General features: G+C 35.4%; 1 long non-coding RNA gene and 1 pseudogene across 5 annotated transcripts; both read left to right on the forward strand.

Moving 5' to 3' along the window:
- LOC147497777 (uncharacterized) lies at positions 1–27,617 on the forward strand (annotated as a pseudogene). The gene is made up of 16 exons (XR_015196881.1): positions 1–144; positions 657–784; positions 3,639–3,740; positions 3,806–3,912; positions 4,148–4,220; positions 4,312–4,889; positions 5,005–5,583; positions 22,464–22,542; positions 22,628–22,747; positions 23,245–23,271; positions 24,332–24,592; positions 24,691–24,940; positions 25,846–26,092; positions 26,320–26,466; positions 26,670–27,037; positions 27,127–27,617. The product of XR_015196881.1 is annotated as an uncharacterized LOC147497777 (transcript).
- On the forward strand, positions 13,075–15,119 carry LOC147497778 (uncharacterized). Of its 4 annotated transcripts, XR_015194145.1 has the most exons (6): positions 13,100–13,131; positions 13,542–13,616; positions 13,688–13,763; positions 14,451–14,558; positions 14,677–14,842; positions 14,967–15,119. It is a non-coding gene; the product is annotated as an uncharacterized LOC147497778 (long non-coding RNA). The 4 variants fall into 4 exon arrangements; XR_015194142.1 differs by lacking the exon at positions 14,451–14,558; XR_015194144.1 differs by lacking the exons at positions 13,542–13,616; positions 14,451–14,558 and having other exon boundaries at positions 13,107–13,131.
- Positions 27,618–27,906: the final 289 nt, after the last annotated feature.

Below are 27,906 nucleotides of genomic sequence, written 5' to 3' on the forward strand. Positions count from 1 at the left end.
TTCTACTTTTTACAGACTATAATCAACTTTCAAGCGCTTCCTTGCCTGTTGAGCTTGTTAACAAATAATCACAAGAAGAGTATCAAGAAAGAAGCTTGCTGGACCATTTCAAATATTATTGTGGGAAATAAGGATTAGATATAGGTGCGAATATATTCTCCTTTCACTATTCTATTATTACTCTATTATGTGCGCTCTTGTGAATTGGGATTTTTTTTTTATCCTGATATTGTATGTTGGTTCAAGGACTTAGTGGGTGTGCTTCCACAACCGAAATCCTTTGAAATAAGATGTAATTTGAGTTTAAAACATTGCTGCCACTTCAAGACTGCAAAATTTTATAAGAGTTTAATTATATTTTCTTTGTAGGGATTTTGGTCGTATAATTAGCACATAAAATCCTTGAATTAGGCTAAGTTTAGGTTAAAACCTAATTAGGAATGTTACTTGAATTTTTAAAGCGAAGAAACACAGTTGTTGCTTTTATACCTTCATTTGGTTGTGAAAGAAATGAAATGTGATGTGAACAAGGCCGACAAAAGCTCTCCCAGCTGGGGGGGCTTTTAACTGCATAAAATATAAAACTTATCTTAAAAATATTCCTTTATTATTTAATTTAATCCATTCTTACGTTAATATATGTTGTTATTCTACAGACTGTAATTGCTGTAGATATTATTGGCCCCTTCGTTCGTTTGCTCCAAACTGCTGAGTTTGATATTAAGAAAGAGGCTGCTTGGGCATTATCAAATGCTACTTCTGGTGGTGATCATAATCAAATCAAGTATATACATCTCAATTTTACATCTCTCTGCCTTTTTCTCAACTGGTATATTCTTAGTCCATTTGCAACTGCACCATTTGGGTGATTTTGCAACCTTTGGGATTTCTTATTTGTAACATATATTGGTTCATTAGGTAATTTTTCACACTTATTAGGGCAAGGAATCGGGTCGGGTAGACCTGAATCCGACCTGACCCGATTACCAAATATATCGAGTTCGGGTTGATTTTTGTATCCGTTTATGTATTCGGGTCGGATTCGGATTCGGGTATGTCGGGTTCGGATTCAGATATAATTTTTGGGCTTTTTTTGAATTTTTAGTGTTATCCGATCGGGTTAGTCGGATTCGGGTCGGATTCGGATATTAAATTTCGGATATAATCGGGTTCGGATTCGGATTCGGATATTGTGAAATTATTCGGATTTGGATTCGGATATAGCCATATCCGACCCAAACCCGACCCGATCCCTGCCCTAACACTTATTATCCGTTATCAATGTTTCTAACCGTTAGTAAGTATCTATTCAAATTCTTAAATTATTCTGTATCATTTATTGGATATTTAGTGATGCTTAGTAATGTGTGACAAAGCTAAAAATCACGCTAGGAAAAAAAAAAAAAAAACAACGAAAAGTTAAGCAGGAGTTTTTTAGTTCTTCGGCGCCCATCTAATCTAATCTAAGAAGAGAAATATCACATATGCTAAAAATAAAAATAGGGTTTTGATTTCGTTGTTGCTGCCGCTGCTGCTGCTAGGGTTTTAATTTCGGTAAGTCGTCTTCTCTCCCTCCTTTTGTTCTTTTTTTGTTCGGTACTCGGTACAAGTTTCATGGTTCCCTGCTGGAGATTGTGAGATTTGATTGAATTAGGCTTGAATGCTTGATAGAATATAGTCTATTCAAATCTATATCGATGGAAATCGCAAAGCTTTGAATAGATCCATAAGATTTTTGATTCTCAAAAGAATCTAGAGGTTTAGCTTTTGGGTTAGTTTATCAAAAGCTTTAGCTTGATTAGATACTTGCTTGCCGAACTCAGGGTGTTCTTTCAAATTTGAAGAAGGGAATGGTACAACAATTACTTTTAGTTTAAGGGTTCAACCCTTATGGATACACCTTGACCAATTTAAGGCTTAAAAATTGGAGTAATTTCCTAGGTTGAGTGTTGCTATGTTATGGGAAATAATTTTCTATCCTTTATTAATGGTGTTAGTGTCTAGAAGAGGCACAATATACTTGATGTGAAATATGCCTTCAAAGAATGGGGCCTGCGTTTGATTGATCATTTGTTGGTGAGGTGATGCTGGAAATAGATGAGAGATATATTTATCATGTTGGGTTCAGTGATGAGTTTTGCTGATTTAATTGTGTTCAAGATAATTGCTTGCTTTGTTTTACTTTGCTTTGTATGACATACTGAAAGATCGTATGGAATTTGCTATTGGAGTTTTGTATGAAGTTTATTTTATATAATGTCTTTTATGTCAACTTCAATTTGAGAAGTGTTCACTTTTAATGGTGATTGAATAATAAAAAAAATGAATGGTATAGAGGGGTCTTTTGGTTTACACGTGTGTTGCATGGGTACGCCGATATTGGTGGCGTGTCCCGTGTTATGTCGTGTCATGTCGACACAGACACAGACACAATACAGATTCGTTGAGAGGCGTGGTTGATTTCTGAGAGAGAAAGAGATTCACCTTATGAAGAAATGAGAAATAAGGAGAGGCGTGGTTGTTGTGAAAGAGGAGAGAGAGAGGTCTAGGGTTTCTACTTTCTACTTTCTACCATGGCGGCTGTGCTAGTTTGAGAAGAAGACCTAAAGTTAAGGAAGACAATTACAAAATGGACAGTTTTAAATGAGCAGTGGACTTGGGCCTTTCTAGAATGGATATTATATTCAAGATCTAAACTTTTACACCTTGGTTTCTAAAAAGCTAATGGGCTAATAGGCCTTATATTCAAGTAATAACTGTTTTAAATTGCTAATGGACTTTATATTCAAGTAATAACTATTTTAAATGGTTAATGGGCCTTATATTCAAGTAATAATTGTTTTAAAAGACTAATGGCCGGGCAATATCAAATAATTTAAAAAAAAATATAAAATTAAAAATATTAGGCGTGTCCCCGTGTCTGACTATTTACAGCTTGCCGTGTCCAAATCGGACACTCGTACCCGTACCCATGCAATACAGGTTTATACCTTTGTCATTCCTGTGTTCTTGGTAAGAGTCAATTGGAATCACACCATTCACATAAACTTAGGATCATCATGTAAGATACCATGTCAGGTGCATTCTCTAGTTATTTTTTTTGCTTTATTGCATTATTTTATTTGTTGACCTCATGTAGTTGACTATCCAATTTGCTTAATTAGGGAAGCATGTTATCACTTGAAATATTTCTAAATAGTAAACCTTAGCCTCAAAGAATTTTTTTTGTTTGTGGAACTTGCCTTGTTGTTGATTCTTGTACCTTAAGCTTGTTTCACATCATTCATAACCAATTGATTCACTAGTGTGAACTATTGGTTAAAACTTAGTTTAGTACACGCTGCTCATCCTGAACTAAGTTTACTATTTTATTGTGAACCGTCCTACTATATGATTTGAACCTAGTTCTTTCTTACGCTCTTAGTTTTATAAGATTATGCTTTGAATTGATTGAAATATTGAAGGCCGTGAAATTCTAATTATAAGAAGGTACTCAAGGAATGTTGGATTTCTTTCTTCTTTATATGTGTAAATGGTTGTTGTTAAAAATGTGTACCCCCTTGAGCTTTTAATGAGGGCATGATCAACCCTGATGTATTTTTGAAACTTATTCCCAAACAAACAACTATGATTGACAGGCTATGATTGCTTGTTTTGGAGTTTGAAGAATTGAAACATGGGCCTCGATGTTTGTAAAGTGAAGAATTGGTCTTCGTATGCTTGAGTTCGGGATAATACAGGTAATATCTCTCTCTCAACTATGCTGCCTCTCAAAGAATTCATTCTTTTCATCATAATTTTGTAGGAATTAAGCAAGGCCCAGCAATATATATGTGTAATGACTTTATATAAGCACAGTGGTTTTGAAAGGGCTATGCTGGTCTCATGGAGGATATGATGACTGGTGAAGTGGTGAGTATGTTTTCTGTGCTTTTGTATATTTTTTAATCATTTGGTCCTTGAATGTCTTTATGTACCCAAGTTAAAATCCTAGAGATAACTCTTTTGTCTGTACATGAGGTTGGCTAAAATGCTTTTTAGCTTTGACAACAACTAAGGAGTTAATAGTAGCCTGTTCGTGAAATGAGTTTCTGAGAAAAATTTTGTTCTCAGTCAAACTCACTTAAACCATATATGTACAAAACAGAAAAAATGCAACTGCGAAAGCAATCCATTCAAGCCTGCGTGTTTGTAGTATGCCTAAGCTTGGCATAGCATAGGTAATCTCTCTCTGCCTGTCTCCCTTTTACCTATTTGTTTTCTACTACCTGACTTCCTTTTATTTATTTATATTGAAATATCCGATGAAAGGGACTTCTATGATGATACCATGCCAAAGTCATCCCCTGATACTTTGCAACAGCTGAAGGCGGAACTTTTGTACAATTGATGGTATTTAGGTACTCTGGTTTGAAACCAGCGCATTTCTGGTTTGAATGCATAAGCTTTTTTGCATCTGGTTTTAGTGGTACTTTCATTCTAGTGGCCTTTAGATTGCTTTTGAGCTTGTATGCACTCATGACAAGAATAAACTAGGTCCCATGCATATAGTGAGGTTACACATTTAATATGTTTTGACAATCATATTAGCATATCCTGAATAGTAAGCATTAAAGGTCTATCTTGACTTTATTCCTAAAATCATTTTTGTTTTTTGCAGGTAAGGATAGGGAATCATCTTTGTTTTTTGCATAAGAACACTTCATAACCCTTTGCTAGCTGCAGTCCATGTTGTGATGGTTTATGCTCTTGTGAATATTTTTTATCTGCCATGTGAAATTATCCTAGCTACTGGCTTTTACATTAGTATGTTAGGATGGTCTACCCAATCAGTAGGCATGCATCCTGAGTTCCGCTATAAAATAGAGTTTCAAAGCCACTAGCCTGAGGTATTATATTCTCAATTACACTCATAAGAATCTGTATGAGTACACACTATTGTGCTTGTTGGATTTTAATGTTGTGATCCCCCATTTAATAATGTTTTTCTTTTCTGTAATTCAGTTCGACTACCTCTAGAGCTTGGAAATAGAGGAGAAAATCAACAAGATAAGATGGTGCTAGACAGCTAACAGTTCCTTGTTTCTTTTATCTACTAATGATAGAACAATTAGATCTTGGAAGGTATACTTTATGGATTTGATAAGCACCACAAGTTTTTCTTTTCGGAAATAACATCTTGCATAATGCTGACACATATTCTTTGGAAGTCTTGAGTTCTGTGGATAGCTATTCCCTTAACTATTTGGTATTATCTGGTTTGAAGGTACATTTATTTATTTTTTGACCAAAGTCCTAAATTTGAATATATGTTAAAAGCATTCTCCCCTGCCCCTTAACATGTCAAGTTGTTTTCCTCTTCTCTCTCTTTAATTTGGTATTCTGATTTTGCAGGTGCCACCACCTTGACATTCAGTGTTATCAGCCACAAATATTTTGGAAGCTTTGCAGTTCAAGAACCAATTGAGTACAAGAGAAACTTCAAAGGCTCATTTAATACCTTGGCTATCATTGCATTGTATGGTGGTATACATCATGAAGTTGTTGTATAGTCTTTGGTGGACTTGTTAATCACTTATTGAGGTGGATGATAAGATAATAATAATTTATGTTTCTTTCTTTCTATATCTTCGTATCTTCACCGCGTTTTCAGTTTTTGATAATTTTCTCCATTCTAAAACAGTTGGATGCTTGAGAATTTTGGTCAATAGGGTTGATGGGGGGGGGGTACAAGTAGTCGAGTACTATACAACTAGAAGGCAAGTAGTAAGTACTGTTTCACAATCTTTATCAATTACAAAGTTTTATATATTGGTTTCTTTCTAACAAGGTATGTTTCCTTGATTTTCAGGCACCGTATATAATACCAATATTTTGTTAAGTGTTCAATAGCATCTGTAAACGTCTTTGAAAGAGTTGGATCTGTCAACCACTTAATGCAGTTGTCATGGCACCTAGTCCTACACTCGAGGTTAGTTTTTCATTGTAATTGGAGCCAGTTCTCCATCAAGATGGATAAAGTTCCATTATACACATTGCTTACATGTCAAATCTGTTATTCACTTGTATGTAAACCAACAAATATAGTTTTTCCTAGGTGCACTCATCATCAACGAATCAAGAGACAGTTTTTTTTTGTTTGGACATGTTAAGGTTGTCCCACCCATGTGTACACGTGTGTTCATAAGTTCAATGCAGTGCTCAGGGGATTGAGTGCTTAAATTCTGCCTACAAACAATTACTTGAGAGCCTCACCGTTACTATGATATATGACTGAGTACCCCATGTACGGTTTCGGTTTTAAGAGTTTAAATTAGGCACAAATTTACTTTAGCATACTCTACTTATCAGTTTAGTGTCTGGTAATTAAAAGCACGAGGGTCTGATCACTTTGGATTTGTTAGCCTGAGTTTTTTGCTCTAACCATGCTTAGAACTCGAGTGTTGTGTTCTTATTTGAGTTTTTCTCATAGCAGATCATTCTTTGCTTTACATACAGTTTAGTTACTGGATGGTGCTTCTGACATTGCAAAGTTTGAGGATGAAAGTAGAGTTGTCACTGGAAATTTGGCATATTAAAATGTTGCGGGTAATTCACTATTTTTTGTTTTTGAGCTAGGTGTTATGTTTTTCTTCTGTGTATAAAGGATTTACGGCTTCAGACGTGCTTCTTGTATTATAGCGGGATTATATTGATACAACTATAGCAAGCTTTAGATGCCTTTATTGACGTTGTGGAACTTGAAAGTTGTCATGCGCTTCTTGTATTATAGCAGGATTATATTGATACAACTATAGCAGGCTTTAGATGCCTTTCTTGACGTTGTGGAACTGAAAATTGTCATGCTTTATTTAAGAATCTGAAGGTTTATGTGAACCTCCATTATTCTTGTGTCGTTTGATATAACTAGTATCTGTTTATTGGATAGATGTGGGACACATTAAATACTTATATGTTGATTGATTTAAGCACCATGTACCTAAGTAAACTTTGGACAAGGTTGCTTACTGGAAAATAAAAGTTATTTTAATTCTAATGTATAAATCTCATGCCCTCATAGGTATTTTATGATTAAAACGTATCTTATGATGTGTGTTTGTGTTGATTGAGAATTCAATATTGGGAGGTTTGAAAATACTTGTGGTGAAGTTTGGGGTGGACAATTTGTACTGACTATCACTACACCATAATAGGATATTTGCAACACATACCTTTTTTGCTTTGCAACGGTTATTTACCATTAGCAAGTTGCCAACGCTATATAAGCGTTAGCAATGTTATAAAGCGTTACTTTATTTAGGTGAATTTTAGGAATTAATTGCTAACGCTTAAAAATCGTGTGAGAAGTGTTGCAAATTAAAATCTTGAAATATAAAACATAACTTTACTTTCTCTCCTCTCTCTCTCACCGCTTACACTCTCCGGTCTCCCCCTCTCTCTGCCCACACACACTCTCTGTAAGAACCCTAACTCCTTCTGAATTTTTTTTGGGTTTTTCTCATCTTCTCCGATTTTCTATCGTCTAAAACCCCAAGTTATGATTTGTGTATGCTAAATATATATCTGATCTCGGTGATCATCGTGTGTTGGAACAATTACGTAGGATTTTGAGACTCTTGACTTCGTTGAAAGTCGTTTCAATTCTCCCACCACCCGATAGAAATCCAACTCCGCTTTCTTTATTACTGTTTGACAGACTCAAAGTTTTGGAACTCCGTGGTTGTGATCTTTCCACCTCACCTGCTAAACCCTGGCCTCTGATTTCCATATAAAGTACACGCCGAGGGTAAATACCTTCTTTAACCTCTATTCTAATCGACTGAATATCTCTCATAAGGAATCAAAGGAAGATGCGATGGTTTCTTCCAGGGAATCCCCAACAAAAAATGCACACTATTCCCTTTTTTCTATCGAATCTATCATAACCACTACCTACATTCCACTAAATTGTGCACCACAAATAGGAGCTAATGAACAAACCTCGATCCCATAGAAAGACATCAACGATCCCTTGTGGAAAAAAAAAAAAGAATTTGCTGAGAAGGAAATAAGGATATAAGATTCCTACCAAGGTAACTAGAAGTTCCAACCAATAAGAATCCTAGTGAGCCTAAAAAGGATCTTGCCTAGCAGAAATTACTTGTTTTTGAGACCCAGCTATAAGTTCTATCCATATGGGTATTGATCGCCAGTTCATACTAGATCCAGTTGTTTCATTTTATTGGAATTGAGAGAATAACCCAAATTAATTTGACTTTCTTTAGTTTTTTTTATTCCCGAAGTAACTCTCATCAACTAGCACTATTATTATCATGTGAACCATTAGGAGTAATTCATCGAATCAGTTAGATAATATATATATATATATCTTCATATGATCCCACTATGGATATCTACATCCATATAGATACTTTTACTTTTCATTTTAGACATTTGCTAATTCCTTTTAAATAAAAATAAAATAGATATAATGCACCATACCATATATCATGTCATGGTTACTACCATATATGACTTTTTTCGTTTTGTGTTAGGAAGAAGACACCTCACCGTTACCCTATTCTACTAAATGGATATCTGTATTATGATCCAAGTCCGAGCCTTGAAAAAAATGGATGAGATTAGGTCCTGAATAATCTAGACAATCTTGTGTTTTTGAACATGAAGAGATAGAGAAGCCATTGCAAGTGCCGGAAATACTAGACCCACTAAAGGCACAAAAAAAGAGGGTAAGTTGAAAGTTGTCATAGAATGGATACCTCAATTTAATATTTGTACCTGTTTTAAAGATATCTTATGATAAGTATATCTATTATCAGTATATAATAATAGGTATAGGTACAAGAAATATAGAACTAAATAAGTGTACCTATTTACCTTTATATTTATGATTATTCTTGTTTTCTTATACTTATCTTCTAATAAAGACCAAAAGAGTTTCTTACAAGTTATCAAAGGATTCGTTAGAATACTATCCAACAGGGATTCCTAGTAAAAATGGAAGTTATCGGGAATCTAGAAAAATAAAAGCAAGATTTCTATTCTTTATTTTCTACATTTTAATAAGGTAAGGGAACATCATTTTTTTTTTTTTTTTTCATAACCGATAAGAATTGACTTTTTATGTTTGTTTATAGAGTCTTTACGATTACTAATTATGAATCTAGGTAGAAATAAAATGGATCTGGAGGAAATAATAAAAAGTAATTATCAAAAACTTCGGATCCTTTATACAATTAGATCTTATGACCTCAAGCAAAACTCCATGCTTATTATTTTTTATTTTTACTTAGAATTTGATTACTATAAACTAAAGACTTCTCCAACTCAGACATACTTTGGAGAAACTCATTCTTCATAATTCCACTATAAGTTTCTTTAATAATTCAATACAAACTTTATTATTATTATTATTATTAGTTTCTCATTAATAATTTAATAATTCGGGGATAATTCAGGATCATTTGCGAATTTTAAAGTGTTTGTTAGTAGGATAGTGGATATTAAGGACTCCGCCGTCTGGAATAGGCTTTTCTTAGTTTCCTGTCCTTGTAATGGATTGCTAGCTACTCATGGATGATTCTTTGCAATTGCTTCCTGATGTCGAGAGTAGGAATAGGTTTGGCAAAGTGGATAATTTGAAGAAATGTACTAAGTTAAATTACTTGGATCTTGGGTTTAATCACTTGCGCTATATATCTTCCCTAAGTGAGGTATGTTACTACTTCTCTTTAGTGTTTTAGTCTAATTGTCATTCATCATCAATGAGCAGCATATACAAACTCACTAGTTAAGTCTGTTTCAAGTGTTGGAAATCATTTTTTTTAATCACATTTATGTATCAACGCATGCCCTGCATGGAATCTCATATAACCTTCGGACTTCGAGTTTGTCTAATGACCACACATACGCCATGATCAAACTTCTGATGGATAGTAGGATCTTATACTCTAGTGTGATTTATTTTCCCATCTTTAGAGCAATGAGATTCTGAGAGATTCAATATAAGTTGCATACTAAATTTGTCTAGCGACTTATGTAGACTAATATTAACCCTCGCAAGTGTACGGTACGAGTTTTATTTTCTTTGGTGGGGAGATTAGAAAGAGGATAGACAATGAGGCACTCAAGTGAATTTTTTAAATCCCCAGCCACACTGACGCAAAACTTCGCTACACTCAGGGATAATATTTTGAAACATAAAATATCACATTGGTGACCTAGAGTGAAGATGGGTGGAGAAAGTTTTTGCATGGACGCCTCATGAAAATGTCCAACAACAGTTTCTGGTTAGAAAGCAACTTAACTATGTTTCATTTTCAGTAAGGAGTGAATAGGATTCAATTTAATAAACTTCTGAACGTGGAACACTAGTTCTTCTTTACATTTTTCAATAGTTTTTGCATTGGGCAAGAACTGTTGTGTAATCTTACTTGAATAGTATGGAGCTATTTAGAGAAGATGAGAATAGTTTGTCAACTTGAACACCAAATAAAGAGCAAGGAGCAAAGAGCAAAGACATTATATATAAGTTTGCAGTTTTGCCCCTATCTTTTTGCTTTTGCTGTAAAAGAAAAATTCAATTCATCCGTTATCTGGAATTTACAACTAGGAAATGGTTGGATCATGCAGGTTGCATGCTCAATAGTTAAACTGGTTTTGCGGGACAATGCTCTGACTAGTTTGAATGGGATTGAGACTTTGAAGTCGATTGAAGGGCTTGATCTTTCTTACAATGTTATTTCCAATGTGTCAGAGTTGGAGATCCTCGCTAGCCTCCCATTTCTTCAAAGTTTGTGGTTGGAAGGAAACCCCATTTGTTGTGCCCCATGGTGCAGTATAAAGTTTTTAGCTTGTTTGCTCATCCCGAAAAATTAAGTACATGCTAATCTCTCTGCTTTGGGGCATCAGATCATTCACTTAGTCACTTCTCACTTTTGCTTAACCATTGTCAAATATGGGTAACCCAGATAGTCATTTTGTACTTATTTTTGATGGATTTAGGGGGTGTAATATTTGAAGCATGGGTCGTTTGATTTAATCAAATCTCATGCTCCTAATGTAACTTATTCCTTTCCGTGATTGTATGACTTAGCTTAAATTAGATGAAAGAGGAATCACAACTAGAAAATCTTGGAAGAGGCAAATTGTTCTTGCAAGCAAGCTGAAAAGACCTGCTGGATTTGGTTTGTATTGTCCTGCTATACACAATGATGAAGATGAGGGAACTCTCACCAGAGACAGGGTTAGTGAGTATTCTAATTGAAATTGGGTTAATTTGACTCATTGAATAACAAGGGTTAGCACGTGAAAGCCATGTTTCTCAACATGTGAACAATTATATGGGGTCATATGTTGGCGACTTGTTTTTCCCCCTCTCATGTCATCCACACTAATATCTGAGCTATCTAACAACTTTCTCTTTATGACGAAAAAATTGTCCCAAGGAGGAGGCCTATTCTTTCAGGTCATTGAAGCGTTAGATTAGGTGCTCATGCGAAAAGTGAAACCGGCGGGGAGGAAAATGTCGCTTTCGATAGTGAAGCGTAAGTAGCCGGCCTAATGAATAGAGTGGAGTTCATGAAGAAAGTATATTCTGTTCTTTGGCTGCAGGAGTTTAAGGATTGGATGGACCGGACTTCCGAAAGTTTAGTGAGTAGCAAACATTCGGGTTTCATCGGCCCCGCCCGAAAAGAAAAATTATACAAGAAGTAGAAGAGGCCATAGGCAACTTGGGGAAAGTTCAAAAGATGTCGTGGACACCGTTCAAGCTTCAGGAGAGGAGAACCGCACGAGATGTTCTCGAGTCCGCCAATTTCGTTGAAGATATTTCTATAGGTTCTCATGACCATAACAACTTCGACTTAGTTGGTGAGGTGGCTTTAAAGTCCTCAACAGCCGAAAGTGTAAAGGAGATTCGGACCACATGTAGAAAATAGGGAAGTTAATTTTAAAACAGTGCAAGTAGAAGTTTGCTCGCAAGAAGGATTTAATTGTCTTCCTTTGGCAAAGGAACCCTTCTTCTTGATTCTTTGACAGCCCAAAGAGGTATGAAAAATGTGGAGGTTAGTCCAACGCCGGTGACAGCTATATTGACGAGATGATGGAGTCGCACCACTTATCTTCCTCTACCCCCCGTGGTCTCCTCCGCATTACGGGAGGATATACTACACGCCGCTACAACTTAGAGGAAGAATTTATGCAGCTCTCGGTGGAATCTTATTCATTGGCATCATCGATAGTGATACTAGCAATAGTGATGATGAGTGCTCGCAGATTTGACACATCATTACCGAAGTTGATCACTCACCGAAAAGAACCCGAGAGTGGCACAATGGATGACCACTTTCGAGAGATGTTTCCTTCGAGGATACGTTCTCGATGGGAGACATGCCACCTCATATATATAACTAAATGGAAGATCCTTGTTTAATTATTGTTCTAATCAAGCTTCCAGAATAAAAAAAATTCTTAGAGAAGACCATTATGGTATGGGGAGTGACGTTGCTAATGTCTGTCCTCTTGGATTGTTTGATGGTATTTCAGTTCTCCCTCTAACATAATGTAGTTGGAGCGGGTTCAGTGAAAGACCATTTAGCACTGTGGTACACGTCGCACCTCTTCCGAGGCAAGGCAATTCTTGATGGAGTTAAGAGGCATGTTGATCGTTGAGTCTTTTTTTCTTAGTTCAATTATTAAGAGCAAAAGTTCTTATCTTTGTATTGTGGTAGAGGAACTTGACGGTACTCCGTTTGATTACTTTGTTTTATATGAGATACTTTCTTAGGGTGAGAGTGAGTTTTTCCTGACTTTAGCGCATGTGGGTGTTTTCTGCCTTGTTTTGCTTATATGTTGGCCATGTAGGCCACCTCGACTTCCTTAATTTTTTTCCCTTAGTTCTGGTTTGGTACTTATAAATATATCTTCCTTTCACAAATGTAAGAAAGCATCCTGATTTACCTATCTCACTATCCCCAGAAATTATATTTACTCAAATTTATCTCTCAGGCATGTGTTAATACTACTAAAGCACCATCCTGCATGTTAATACTACTAAAAACTACCATTCCCGTGATCTGCAAGGAGCTTCGGGTCTCTTTGGTTTGGAGGAATATGTGAAAGCTTTGAAAGGTATTTCCAGTCCTTTTGTATTTATAAGTTTATCTTGATTAATTATAAAGTGAAGTGTCTTTAATAATAACCGGCTTCGGTTTTCTGAAAAATATTGGCCTTACTCCAAAAAAAAAAGATAGGACCACATTAGATTACTATAAAATAGTTTAAGGAAATGGAACTTGTTTACTTGAATAATTAATTCCTTTTTAGATTAGGAAACATGGCCATTTTCTGTTAGACAATTAGATTGTCTTAAGATACTTATATTTATACCTCTTCATCTTTTCCTTCTTCCATTCATCTTTTCCTTCTTCCCTCCTCCTCCCGTTTCTATATATTTCTGGCTGCCGTTGATTTGATGTCATAGAGACTATCATCCCAAAAGTTAAGTCTTTGTGACACTTTTGAACTTATCATATTCACAGGAGGATATTTATTCAAGTTGCTAAATATTTGGGCCATCCGTTATTTGGAGAATAACTCTCAATCCTTTTAACAAGGTTAGAGATTTACCAACGATATGATCTTTGGAGTCCATGATCTTCATCTGACGTGATCATCATTCTAATAGGAATTTGAGATACTCCACCAAGTCCTTTGAAACAAGGTGGGCTTGAAGACGAATTGGCGCCTGACCTTTTGTGTGGGTATGCTTTATTCTTAGTGGATTTCATTCTAACCACAAATCATCTCATTTAGACATTTCTAACCGCGCCAAAAGTTGTCTTTGAGTTCCAGTGTTTTACATTTTTCAAACTCTATTGATAAGGTTGAACCTTTTCAAATGAGCTGATTTTTCATGAAGATGATCTCCATGGCGGGGAGATAATATGCACAAAAATCAGCCTAATTAGTTGTGTGGTTCCCACATTTTTCCTTGAGACTTAGTGGAGCATCTGAAATTCCCATTACTTGGTCAAGCAAAGTAAAAAAAATCCCTTCCAGAACATTGAAAGCCTTACACAACAGTATATAACTCCCGGCCTCCCTTAGATGCTTTACTCGTAGAAATTGGTTTTGAGTTGGACGCTCTAAAGTTCAAGATGGTACCGGATCGCCGTGAGCGGTACCGTTGTATTTGGCCTAATTACTCCATGTCACCTAAGTATGTTTGTCCACATGTTAGGCCTAAGTAACGCTACATATGAGGCATATTGAGATGTTTAATATAGTCCCACATGGGACATTGAAGGCCGTGCATAATAGTATATAGTTCCCGGGGCTGGTGCTGCTCTGCTCGTAGGCAATTGTTTTAAGTTGGATGCTCCAAAGTTTATGAGTACAAACTATGTTTTGGCACACAATAACACTCTTTTTCATTTTTGGTAGACTAGATTTATTGTGTTGCACAAAGGGATGTTTATGAATCATGAAATCACTATCAAGCTCCTCCCAAATCTGCATGTTCAGAAATAGGGTTATGGATTTTAAAATCTCCATTTGTAAGATTTGTGCCCCGAACCTTTGTTCAAGTTTCATTTGCTCACATATTATTACTTCTTTATTTTTATTTATTTTTATATTATATTTTGTTTTTTTTTGTATATTGTTGTCATATAGTGTTAGGTCATTTTGGTTAGGAGTTGGGCTTCCAAATGTTGAATATATAAGAATGATGATTGGTGCTTTGGAGCTTAAGAATGATGATTGGCTCAAGGCAAAAGAGACATTACGTGCTGCTAGAGAGGCAACTGATGGGAAAGATTCTTATTCTGCTCTTTCTCTGGTGGGCATAGTTTATGGCAAGTACTGTTTCTTTTTCTTATTTAATCTCAATATAGTCTTAGTTATTCATAAATTAAACAGTTGAACAATTTTTACCGATTTATGATCATATTTTAACTTTGCAGGGAAACTGGAACTACTTTGCTGCCGCCCGTTCGGGATTGTTTGGAAAATCGTATAGAAATTTGTAACTCTTAGTAAATCTGAATTTGTAACCCTCAAAACTCTTTTGAAGTTACATATATGGTTCAATGAATATAATATTTTTTTCAGACGTTTACTTGTGTTTATTTTACTTGTCAAATGGTATGAAAAAACATTGGTAATTTTATTTGTTTCTATATGAAAACAGGAGGTGCAGGTTTAGGGCAGGAAAAAAATTAAAAGAATTTTTTTGACCATATCAACACATTAGTAACGATTATAAACCATTGCAAAGCAAAAAATAAATATTAAAACATCCATCAATAATCGTTGCAAATCAAACTACGCAACGTTTTTTAACCGTTAGTAATTGTCACTCTACAACGGTTAATAACCGTTGGAAAATATGGTTTGCAATGCTTTTAAACAGTAGTAATTGTCACTCTGCAATAGTTAATAACTGTTAGAAAATTTGGTTTGCAACGCTTTTTAACCGTTGTAAACATTTCCAACACTTTACCCACGCCATATTTGTAACGCTTTTTAAGCGTTGTGAAAATTATTCGCAATGGTTTTTTGCCGTTAGTAATAGCCTGTTATGGTGTAGTGTATTAAGACTAATGCTAAGCATTAAAGCGGTGACACATTTTATATACATGTACAACCTAAAATATACACTATTCGTGGGTTTTGAATTTAGTTCTCAAGTATTTATTTGTTACCATTCTCGACCTTTTCTGGTCTCACTATTTAAACCGCGGTATGTGAGTGGTTAAAATCAGAACTGCGTGTTAGTATGGTTGAGTTTGTTGCTAGTGAAATAACTGGTGTTGTATTTTATTTTTGTTCTAGTGTTTGCATGATCGAACTTGAATTTTATTAGTGTTTTAAGAATGCCCTGGGCTCATAAAGAATTTTAAGCTTTCATATATTTGCTACACTTTTGGATTTAAAATTGGCATTTGCAAATATTCCTGTAATATTAGTATGAATGTCTTTTAAAGTTTTTGAGCCTGAAGCTTTGCTACATCTTTTATTGCACTAACATCTCTTTATTAATATGTCAATTCCAAGACTACCTTGAGTAAGATGATACAGAAATGATGAAGTTGCTTAATGCAGATATTTTACCTTCACATGTTAATTAGTTAAATATGCGGGAATCCGTTTGTATATTATTTAAATGAAGAATAAATAAAATGTATCTATTTGAATCATGTTTTATGAATGGATTTTGATATGCGATTTGACATAATATGTTATTCGTGCCGTGTACATTAAGATTGGAACATGTTGCACCCAACGTGTAGCATTTAGTGTTGTTTGTTTATGTAATAACGTCTTCTGAGGGGGGCGGGGAGCGATGTTATCTTATTTTATGTAATGTATTGTAAACTCTAATTGTTTCCTTGCTTTTGTTGGATTTGGTTGAAAATGCATTATGCAGGTCTCACATTCTTAAAAACGTTAAAAATATAAAGGAGGCTATGTCGAAATTTTGAAATGAATGAAGTGTCATGTTGTAATATTCGTTTTAATATAATTTGTATCGAGGTACTTTTCAACTAGGGTTATCTCATTCAGTAAGAACTCTTTACTTTCATCGATTATTCATTCCTCGTGAAAAATCTCGGCCCAATTGTAAACCTTGCATGAAACTGAATTTAACAAGTGAATGCCCCAAGTAATTTTTTAAACACTCAGGTACGAAAATTTTAAGTACATGTATTTATAAATGTTACAAATTCATCCCCTAGCTAGTCACAAGATAGTTGGCAATACGACACGTATAATGACAACAATATTTCACTCCATAATAGAATTGAAGTTGCCTACTCATGATTTGATAGATAACGATCAAATCAATCTAAGTAGTTATGGTTATCCTATTTATAGGTGATTGCTTAGGTGTAATTACTGACTGAGGATAGCACCACCAGTTCAGTGTACGTAATGTGATTTATTACATTTGACTTGACGTTTGTGGTAATCTCTAGAGATATTGCTTGGCTTAGCTAATTCTTGCGTTTTACATACTTTATGCCCGGGGAATCAAAATTCAAATAAGGCATCCATGCAAAAATCAACGCAAGGTCATTAGTTATACATGGCTATAATCAACTTTCAAAGCTTCCTTTTGTTGAGCTTGTTAACAAATAATCCATGAAGAAAGTATCAAGAAAGAAGCTTGATGGACCATTTCAAATATTATCGGGAAATAAGGATTAGATATAGGTACGGAAATATATTCTCCTTTCACTATTCTATTATTACTCTATTTTGTGCGCTCTTGTGAATCGATTTTTTTTTTTATCCCGATATTGTATGTTGGTTCAAGGACTTGGTAGGTGTGCTTCCACAACCGAAATCCTTTGAAATAAGATGTAATTTGAGTTTAAAACATTGCCGCCACTTCAAGATTGCAAAAATTTTATAAGAGTTTATATTTTCTTTGTAAGGATTTTGGTCAGTATAATTAGCATATAAAATCCTTTGAATTAGGCTAAGTTTAGGTTAAAACCCACTAGAATGTTACCAGATTTTTAAAGTGAAGAAAACATTGCTTTTTTATACCTTCATTTGGTTGTGAAAGAAATGAAATGTGATGTGAACAAGGCCGCAAAAGCTCTCCGGTTTTGGGGTGCTCATGCTTTTTAACCGCATAGAATATAAAACTTATCTTAAAAATATTCCTTTATTATTTAATTTAATCCATTCTTACATTAATATATGTTGTTATTCTACGACAGGGTGTAATTGCCGCAGATATTATTGGCCTCTTAGTTCGTTTGCTCCAAACTACTGAGTTTGATATTAAGAAAAAGGCTGCTTGGGCATTATCAAATGCTACTTCTGGTGGTGATCATAATCAAATCAAGTATATACATCTCAATTTTACATCTCTTTGCCTTTTTCTCAATTTGGTATATTCTTAGTCCATTTTGCCTTTGCACCATTTGGGTGATTTTGCAACCTTTGGGATTTCTTATTTGTAACATATATTGATTCATTAGGTAATTTTTCACACTTATTATCCGTTATCAATGTTTCTAACCGTTAGTAAGTATATATTCAAATTCTTGAATTATTCTGTAACATTTATTGGATATTTAGTGACGCTTTAGTAATGTGTGACAAAGCTAAACATCATGCTAGGAAAAAAAAGAAAAAAAAAGAAAAAGAAAAAAGAAAAGTTAAGCAGGGAGTTTTTAGTTCTTTGGCTTCATGTAATCTAATCTAAAAAAGAGAAATATCACATATGCTAAAAATAAAAATAGGGTTTTGATTGCTGCATTTTGCCGCTATTTGCTACTAGGGTTTTGATTTCTTTTGTAAAGTCGTCTTCTCTCCCTCCTTTTGTTCTTCTTTTTGTTCGGTACAAGTTTCATGGTTCCTTGCTAGAGATTGTGAGATTTGATTGAATTAGGCTTGAATGCTTGATAGAATATAGTCTATTCAAATCTATATCGATGGAAATCATAAAAGCTTTGAATAGATCCATGATTTTTTATTCTCAAAAGAATCTAGAGGTTTAGCTTTTGGGTTAGTTTATCAAAAGCTTTAGCTTGATTAGATACTTGCTTCGCGAACTTCGGTGTTCTTGCAAATTTGAAGAAGGGAATGGTACAACAATTACTTTTAGTTTAAGGGTTCAACCCTTATGGATGCACCTTGACCAATTTAAGGCTTAAAAAGTGGAGTAATTTCCTAGGTTGAGTGTTGCTATGTTATGGAAAATAATTTTCTATCCTTTATTAATGGTGTTGGTGTCTAGAAGAGGCACAATATACTTGATGTGAAATATGCCTTCAAAGAATGGGGCATGCGTTTGATTGATCATTTGTTGGCGAGGTGATGCTGGAAATAGATGAGAGATCTATTTATCATGTTGGGTTCAGTGATGAGTTTTGCTGATTTAATTGTGTTCAAGATAATTGCTTGCTTTGTTTTGCTTTGCTTTGTATGACATACTGAAAGATTGTATGGAATTTGCTATTGGAGTTTTGTATGAAGTTTATTTTATATAATGTCTTTTATGTCAACTTCAATTTGAGAAGTGTTCACTTTTAATGGTGATCGAATAATAAAAAAAACGAATGGTATAGAGGGGTCTTTTGGTTTACACCTGTGTTGCATGGGTATATTTGATATTGGTGGCGTGTCGTGTCCCGCGGTCGCGGTCTTGTTAACGGATAACATATCTGGTCGTTGAGAGGCGTGGTTGTTTGAGAGAGAGAGAGATTCACCTTATGAAGAAATGAGAAATGAGGAGAGGCATGGTTGTTGTGAAAGAGAGAGAGAGAGGTCTAGGGTTTCTACTTTCTACTTTCTACCATGGTGCTGTGCTAGTTTGAGAAGAAGACCTAAAGTTAAGGAAGACAATTACAAAATGGACAGTTTTAAATGAAGGTGGACTTGGGCCTTTCTAGAATGGGTATTATATTCAAGATCTAAACTTTTACACCTTGGTTTCTAAAAAGCTAATGGGCTAATGGGCCTTATATTCAAGTAATAACTGTTTTAAATGGCTAATGGACTTTATATTCAAGTAATAACTATTTTAAATGGTTAATGGGCCTTATATTCAAGTAATAATTGTTTTAAAAGACTAATGGCCGGGCAATATCAAATAATTTAAAAAAATATATAAAATTAAAAATATTAGGCGTGTCCCCATGTCTGACTATTTACAACTTGCCGTGTCCAAATTGTTGTACCCGTGTCCAAATCGGACACTCGTACCCGTACCCATGCAATATAGGTTTATATCTTTGTCATTCATGTGTTCTTGGTAAGAGTCAAATGGAATCACACCATTCACATAAACTTAGGATCATCATGTAAGATACCCATGTCGTGCATTCTCTAGTTTTTTTTTTTTTTGCTTTATTGCATTATTTTATTTGTTGACCTCATGTAGTTGACTATCCAATTTGCTTAATTAGGGAAGCATGTTATCACTTGAAATATTTCTAAATAGTAAACCTTAGCCTCAAAGAATTTTTTTTGTTTGTGGAACTTGCCTTGTTGCTGATTCTTGTACCTTAAGCTTGTTTCACCTCATTCATAACCAATTGATTCACTAGTGTGAACTATTGGTTAAAACTTAGTTTAGTACACGCTGCTCATCCTGAACTAAGTTTACTATTTTATTGTGAACCGTCCTACTATATGATTTGAACCTAGTTCTTTCTTACGCTCTTAGTTTTATAAGATTATGCTTTGAATTGATTGAAATATTAAAGGCTGTGAAATTCTAATTATAAGAAGGTACTCAAGGAATGTTGGATTTCTTTCTTCTTTATATGTGTAAATGGTTGTTGTTAAAAAATGTGTACCCCTTGAGCTTTTAATGAGGGCATGATCCACCCTGATGTATTTTTGAAACTTATTCCCAAACAAACAACTATGATTGACAGGCTATGATTGCTTGTTTTGGAGTTTGAAGAATTGAAACATGGGCGTCGATGTTTGTAAAGTGAAGAATTGGTCTTCGTATGCTTGAGTTCGGGATAATACAAGTAATATCTCTCTCTCAACTATGCTGCCTTTCAAAGAATTCATTCTTTCATAATTTTGTAGGAATTAAGCAAGGCCCAACAATATAGATGTGTAATGACTTTATATAAGCATGGTGGTTTTGAAAGGGCTATGCTGGTCTCATGGAGGATATGATGACTGGTGAAGTGGTGAGTATGTTTTTTGTGCTTTTGTATATTTTTTAATCATTTGGTCCTTGAATGTCTTTATGTATGCAAGTTAAAATCCTAGAGATTACTCTTTTGTCTGTACATGAGGTTGGCTAAAATGGTTTTTAGCTTTGACAACAACTAAGGAGTTAATAGTAGCATATTCACTACAAACAATGCCTGTTCGTGAAAATGAAAATGTTTGTTCTCAGTCAAACTCACTCAAACCATATATGTACAAAACAGAAAAATTGCAATCTGAGAAAGCAATCCATTCAAGCCTGCGTGTTTGTAGTATGCCTAAGCTTGGCATAGCATAGGTAATCTCTCTCTGCCTGTCTCCCTTTTACCTATTTGTTTTCTAACTGACTTCCTTTTATTTATTTATATTGAAATATCCGATGAAAGGGACTTCTATGATGATACCATGCCAAAGTCATCCCCTCGATACTTTGCAGCTGCTGAAGGTGGAACTTTTGTACAATTGATGGTATTTAGCTTCTCTGGTTTGAAACCAAGCATTTTGGGTTTGAATGCATAAGCTTTTTGCGTCTGGTTTTAGTGGTACTTTCATTCTAGTGGCCTTTAGATTGCTTTTTTGAGCTTGTATGCACTCATGACAAGAATAGACTAGGTCCCATGCATATAGTGAGGTTACACATTTAATATGTTTTGACAATCATATTAGCATATCTTGAATAGTAAGCATTAAAGGTCTATCTTGACTTTATTCCTAAAATCATTTTGTTTTTGCAGGTAAGGATAGGGAATCATCTTTTGTTTTTGCATACCAACACTTCATAGCCCTTTGCTAGGTGCAGTCCATGTTGTGATGGTTTATGCTCTTGTGAATATTTTTATCTACCATGTGAAATTATCCTAGCTACTGGCTTTTACATTAGTATGTTAGGATGGTCTACCCAATCAAGAGGCGTGCATCCACGAGTTCCGCTATAAAAACAGAGTTTCAAAGCCACTAGCCCGAGGTATTATCTTCTCAATTACACCTCATAAGAATCTGTATGAGTACACACTATTGTGCTTGTTGGATTTTAATGTTTGTGATCCCCATTTAATAATGTTTTTCTTTTCTGTAATTCAGTTCGACTACCTCTAGAGCTTGGAAATAGAGGAGAAAATCAACAAGATAAGATGGTGCCAGACAGCTAACAGTTCCTTGTTTCTTTTCTCTACTAATGATAAAACAATTAAATCTTGGAAGGTATACTTTATGGATTTGATAAGCACCACAAGTTTTTCTTTTTGGAAGTAGCATCTTGCATAATGCTGACACATATTCTTTGGAAGTCTTGAGTTCTGTGGATAGCTATTCCCTTAACTATTTGGTATTATCTAGTTTGAAGGTACATTTATTTATTTTTTGACCAAAGTCCTAAATTTGAATATATGTTAAAAGCATTCTCCCCTGCCCCTTAACATGTCAAGTTGTTTTCCTCTTCTCTCTCTCTTTAATTTGGTATTCTGATTTTGCAGGTGCCACCACCTTGACATTCAGTGTTATCAGCCACAAATATTTTGGAAGCTTTTGCAGTTCAAGAACCAATTGAGTACAAGAGAAACTTCAAAGGCTCATTTAATACCTTGGCTATCATTGCATTGTATGGTGATATACATCATGAAGTTGTTGTATAGTCTTTGGTGGACTTGTTAATCACTTATATATTGAGGTGGATGATAAGATAATAATAATTTATGTTTCTTTCTTTCTATATCTTCGTATCTTCACCGCGTTTTCAGTTTTTGATAATTTTCTCCATTCTAAAGCAGTTGGATGCTTGGGAATTTTGGTCAATAGGGTTGATGGGGGGTACAAATAGTCGAGTACTATACAACTAGAAGGCAAGTAGTAAGTACTGTTTCACAATCTTTATCAATTACAAAGTTTTATACATTGGTTTCTTTCTAACAAGGTATGTTTCCTTGATTTTCAGGCACCGTATATAATACCAATATTTTGTTAAGTGTTCAATAGCATCTGTAAACGTCTTTGAAAGAGTTGGATCTGTCAACCACTTAATGCAGTTGTCATGGCACCTAGTCCTACACTCGAGGTTAGTTTTTCATTGTAATTGGACCCAGTTCTCCATCAAGATGGATAAAGTTCCATTATACACATTGCTTACATGTCAAATCTGTTATTCACTTGTATGTAAACCAACAAATATGGTTTTTCCTAGGTGCACTCATCATCAACGAATCAAGAGACAGTTCTTTTTTGTTTGGACATGTTAAGGTTGTCCCACCCATGTGTACACATGTGTTCATAAGTTCAATGCAGTGCTTAGGGGATTGAGTGCTTAAATTCTGCCTGCAAACAATTACTTGAGAGCCTCACCGTTACTATGATATATGACTGAGTACCCCATGTACGGTTTCGGTTTTAAGAGTTTAAATTAGGCACAAATTTACTTTAGCATACTCTACTTATCAGTTTAGGTAATTAAAAGCACGAGGGTCTGATCACTTTGGATTTGTTAGCCTGAGTTTTTCTGCTCTAACCATGCTTAGAACTTCGAGTGTTGTGTTCTTATTTGAGTTTTTCTCTTAGCAGATCATTCTTTGCTTTACATACAGTTTAGTTATTCTTGGATGGTGCTTGACTTTCTTGCAAAGTTTGAGGATGAAAGTAGAGCTATCCTTTGGAAATTTGGCATATTAAAATGTCATGAGGTAATTCACTGTTTTTTGTTTTGAGCTAGGTGTTATGTTTTCTTTACGTGTATAAAGGATTTACGGCTTCAGACGTGCTTCTTGTATTATAGCAGGATTATATTGATACAACTATAGCAAGCTTTAGATGCCTTTATTGACGTTGTGGAACTTGAAAGTTGTCATGCGCTTCTTGTATTATAGCAGGATTATATTGATACAACTATAGCAGGCTTTAGATGCCATTGATGTTGTGGAACTGAAAATTGTCATGCTTTATTTAAGAAGCTGAAGGTTTACGTGAACCTCCATTATTCTTGTGTCGTTTGATATAACTAGTATTTGTTTATTGGATAGATGTGGGACACATTAAGTACTTATATGTTGATTGATTTAAGCACCATGTACCTAAGTAAACTTTGGACAAGGTTGCTTACTGGAAAATAAAAGTTATTTTAATTCTAATGTATAAATCTCATGCCCTCATAGGTATTTTATGATTAAAACGTATCTTATGATGTGTGTTTGTGTTGATCAAGAATTCAATATTGGGAGGTTTGAAAATACTTGTGGTGAAGTTTGGGGTGGACAATTTGTACCGACTATCACTACACCATAATAGGATATTTGCAACACATACCTTTTTTGCTTTGCAACGGTTATTTACCGTTAGCAAGTTGCCAACGCTATATAAGCGTTAGCAATGTTATAAAGCGTTAATTTATTTAGGTGAATTTTTGGAATTAATTGCTAACGCTTAAAAATTGTGTGAGAAGTGTTGCAAATTAAAATCTTGAAATATAAAACACAACTTTACTTTCTCTCCAGTCTCCTCCCTCTCTCTCACCGCTGCTACACTCTCCAGTCTCCTCCCTCTCTCTCTGCCCACACACACTCTCACTGTAAGAACCCTAACTCCTTCTGAATTTTTTTTGGGTTTTTCTCATCTTCTCCGATTTTCTATCGTCTAAAACCCCAAGTTATGATTTGTGTATGCTGGATATATATCTGATCTCGGTGATCATCGTGTGTTGGAACAATTACGTAGGATTTTGAGACTCTTGACTTCGTTGAAAGTCGTTTCAGTTCTCCCACCACCCGATAGAGATCCAACTCCGCTTTCTTTATTACCGTTTGGCAGACTCAAAGTTTTGGAACTCCGTGGTTGTGATCTTTCCACCTCACCTGCTAAAGGTCTTCTCCAACTCAGACATACTTTGGAGAAACTCATTCTTCATAATTCCACTGTAAGTTTCTTTAATAATTCAATACAAACTTTTATTATTATTATTATTATTATTATTATTATTATTATTAGTTTCTCATTAATAATTTAATAATTCAGGATGTGCTGCGCCACGTGTTTGCTAGTAGGATAGTGGATATTAAGGACTCTGCCGTCTGGAATAGGCTTTTCTTAGTTTCCTGTCCTTGTAATGGATTGCTAGCTACTCATGGATGATTCTTTGCAATTGCTTCCTAATGTCGAGAGTAGGAATAGGTTTGGCAAAGGGGATAATTTGAAGAAATGTACTAAGTTAAGTTACTTGGATCTTGGGTTTAATCACTTGCGCTCTATATCTTCCCTAAGTGAGGTATGTTACTACTTCTCTTTAGTGTTTTAGTCTAATTGTCATTCATCATCAATGAGCAGCATATACAAACTCACTAGTTAAGTTTGTTTCAAGTGTTGGAAATCATTTTTTTTAATCACATTTATGTATCAACCCTGCATGGAATCTCATATAACCTTCGGACTTCGAGTTTGTCTAATGACCACACATACGCCATACATACGCCATGATCAAACTTCTGATGGATAGTAGGATCTTATACTCTAGTGTGATTTATTTTCCCATCTTTAGAGCAATGAGATTCTGAGAGATTCAATATAAGTTGCATACTAATTTTGTCTAGCGACTTATGTAGACTAATATTAACCCTCGCAAGTGTAATGCATTTAGGGGGGGGAGAGATTAGAAAGGATAGACAATGAGGCACTCAAGTGAATTTTTTAAATCCCCAGCCACACCGACGCAAAACTTTGCTACACTCAGGGATAATATTTTGAAACATAAAATATCACATTGGTGACCTAGAGTGAAGATGGGTGGAGAAAGTTTTTACATGGACGCCTCATGAAACTGTCCAACAACAGTTTTTGGTTAGAAAGCAACTTAATTGTGTTTCATTTTCAGTAAGGAGTGAATAGGATTCAATTTAATAAACTTCTGAACGTCGAACACTAGTTCTTCTTTACATTTTTCAATAGTTTTTGCATTGGGCAAGAACTGTTGTGTAATCTTACTTAAATAGTATGGAGCTATTTAGAGAAGATGAGAATAGTTTGTCAACTTGAACACCAAATAAAGAGCAAGGAGCAAAGACATTATATATAAGTTTGCAGTTTTGCCCCTATCTTTTTGCTTTTGCTGTAAAAGAAAAATTCAATTCATCCATTATCTGGAATTTACAACTAGGAAATGGTTGGATCATGCAGGTTGCATGCTCAATAGTTAAACTGGTTTTGCGGAACAATGCTCTGACTAGTTTGAATGGGATTGAGACTTTGAAGTCGATTGAAGGGCTTGATCTTTCTTACAATGTTATTTCCAATGTGTCAGAGTTGGAGATCCTCGCTAGCCTCCCATTTCTTCAAAGTTTGTGGTTGGAAGGAAACCCCATTTGTTGTGCCCCATGGTACAGGGCGCAAGTTTTTAGCTTGTTTGCTCATCCTGAAAAATTAAGTACATGCTAATCTCTCTGCTTTGGGGCATCAGATCATTCACTTAGTCACTTCTCACTTTTGCTTAACCATTGTCAAATATGGGTAACCCAGATAGTCATTTTGTACTTATTTTTGACGGATTTAGGGGGTGTAATATTTGAAGCATGGGTCGTTTGATTTAATCAAATCTCATGCTCCTAATGTAACTTATTCCTTTCCGTGATTGAATGACTTAGCTGAAATTAGGTGAAAGAGGAATCACAACTAGAAAATCTTGGAAGAGGCAAATTGTTATTGCAAGCAAGCTGAAAAGACCTGCTTTGGATTTGGTTTTTATTGCCCTGCTATAGACAATGATGAAGATGAGGGAACTCTCACCACCAGAGACGAGGGGTTAGTGACTATTCTAATTGAAATTGGGTTAATTTGACTCATTGAATAACAAAGGGTTAGCACATGAAAGCCATGTTTCTCAACATGTGAACAATTATATGGGGTCATATGTTGGCGACTTGTTTTTCCCCTCTCATGTCATCCACACTAATATCCGAGCTATCTAACAACTTTCTCTTTATGACAGAAAAAATTGTCCCAAGGAGGAGGTCTATTCTTTTCGAGGCTGTTGAGCAAGATTCGGGCTCATCGAAAGTGAAATCGAAGCGAGGGGAGGAAAATGTCGTTTCGATAGTGAAGCAGTATAGTTGGCCTAATGAATAGAGTGGAGTTCATGAAGAAAGAGTATTATGTTCTTTGGCTGCGGGGAGTTTAAGGATTGGATGGACCGGACTTCTAAAAAGTTTAGTGAGTAGCAAACATTCAGGTTTCACTGGCCCCTTGAAAAAGAAAATTATACAAGAAGTAGAAGAGGCCATAGGCAACTTGGGGAAAGTTCAAAAGATGTCGTGGACACCGTTCAAGCTTCAGGAGAGGAGAACCGCACAGATGTTCTGGATTCGCCAATTCTGTTGAAGATATTTCTATAGGTTCTCATGACCATAACAACCGACTTAGTTGGTGAGGTGGCTTTAAAGTCCTCAACAACTGAGTGTAAAGGAGATTCGGACCACATGTAGAAAATAGGGAAGTTAATTTTAAACAGGTGCAAGTAGAAGTTTGCTCGCAAGAAGGATTTAATTGTCTTCCTTTGGCAAAGGAACCCCTTCTTCTTGATTCTTTGACAGCCCAAAGAGGTATGAAAAATGTGGAGGTTAGTCCAACGCTGGTGACAGCTATTGACGAGATGATGGAGTCGCACCACTTATCTTCCTCTTACCCCGTGTCTCCCCGCATTACCAGGAGGATATACTACACCGCCCTACAACTTAGAGGAAGAATTTATGCAGCTCTCAGTGGAATCTTATTCATTGGCATCATCAGATAGTGATACTAGCAATAGTGATGATGAGTACTGCCGATTTGACACATCATTACACGAAGTTGATCACTCACCGAAAGAACCGAGAGTGGCACAATGGATGACCACTCGAGAGATGTTTCCTTCCGAGGATACGTTCTCGATGGGAGACATGCCACATCATATATAAGGCGAAATGGAAGATCCTTGTTTAATTATTGTTCTAATCAAGCTTCGAATAAAAAAAAATTCTTAGAAGACCATTATGGTATGGGGAGTGGCGTTGCTAATGTCTGTCCTCTTGGATTGTTTGATGGTATTTCAGTTCTCCCTCTAACATAATGTAGTTGGAGCGGGTTCAGTGAAAGACCATTTAGCACATGGTGGTACGACGTCAGTCTCTTCCAGAGGCAATCGATTGCGATGGAGTTAAGAGGCATGTTATTTGTTGAGTCTGTTTTTTCTTAGTTCAAGTATTA

The sequence above is a fragment of the Coptis chinensis genome, chromosome 5, assembly GCF_015680905.1.
Source record: "Coptis chinensis isolate HL-2020 chromosome 5, ASM1568090v1, whole genome shotgun sequence".
Taxonomy (NCBI): domain Eukaryota; kingdom Viridiplantae; phylum Streptophyta; class Magnoliopsida; order Ranunculales; family Ranunculaceae; genus Coptis; species Coptis chinensis.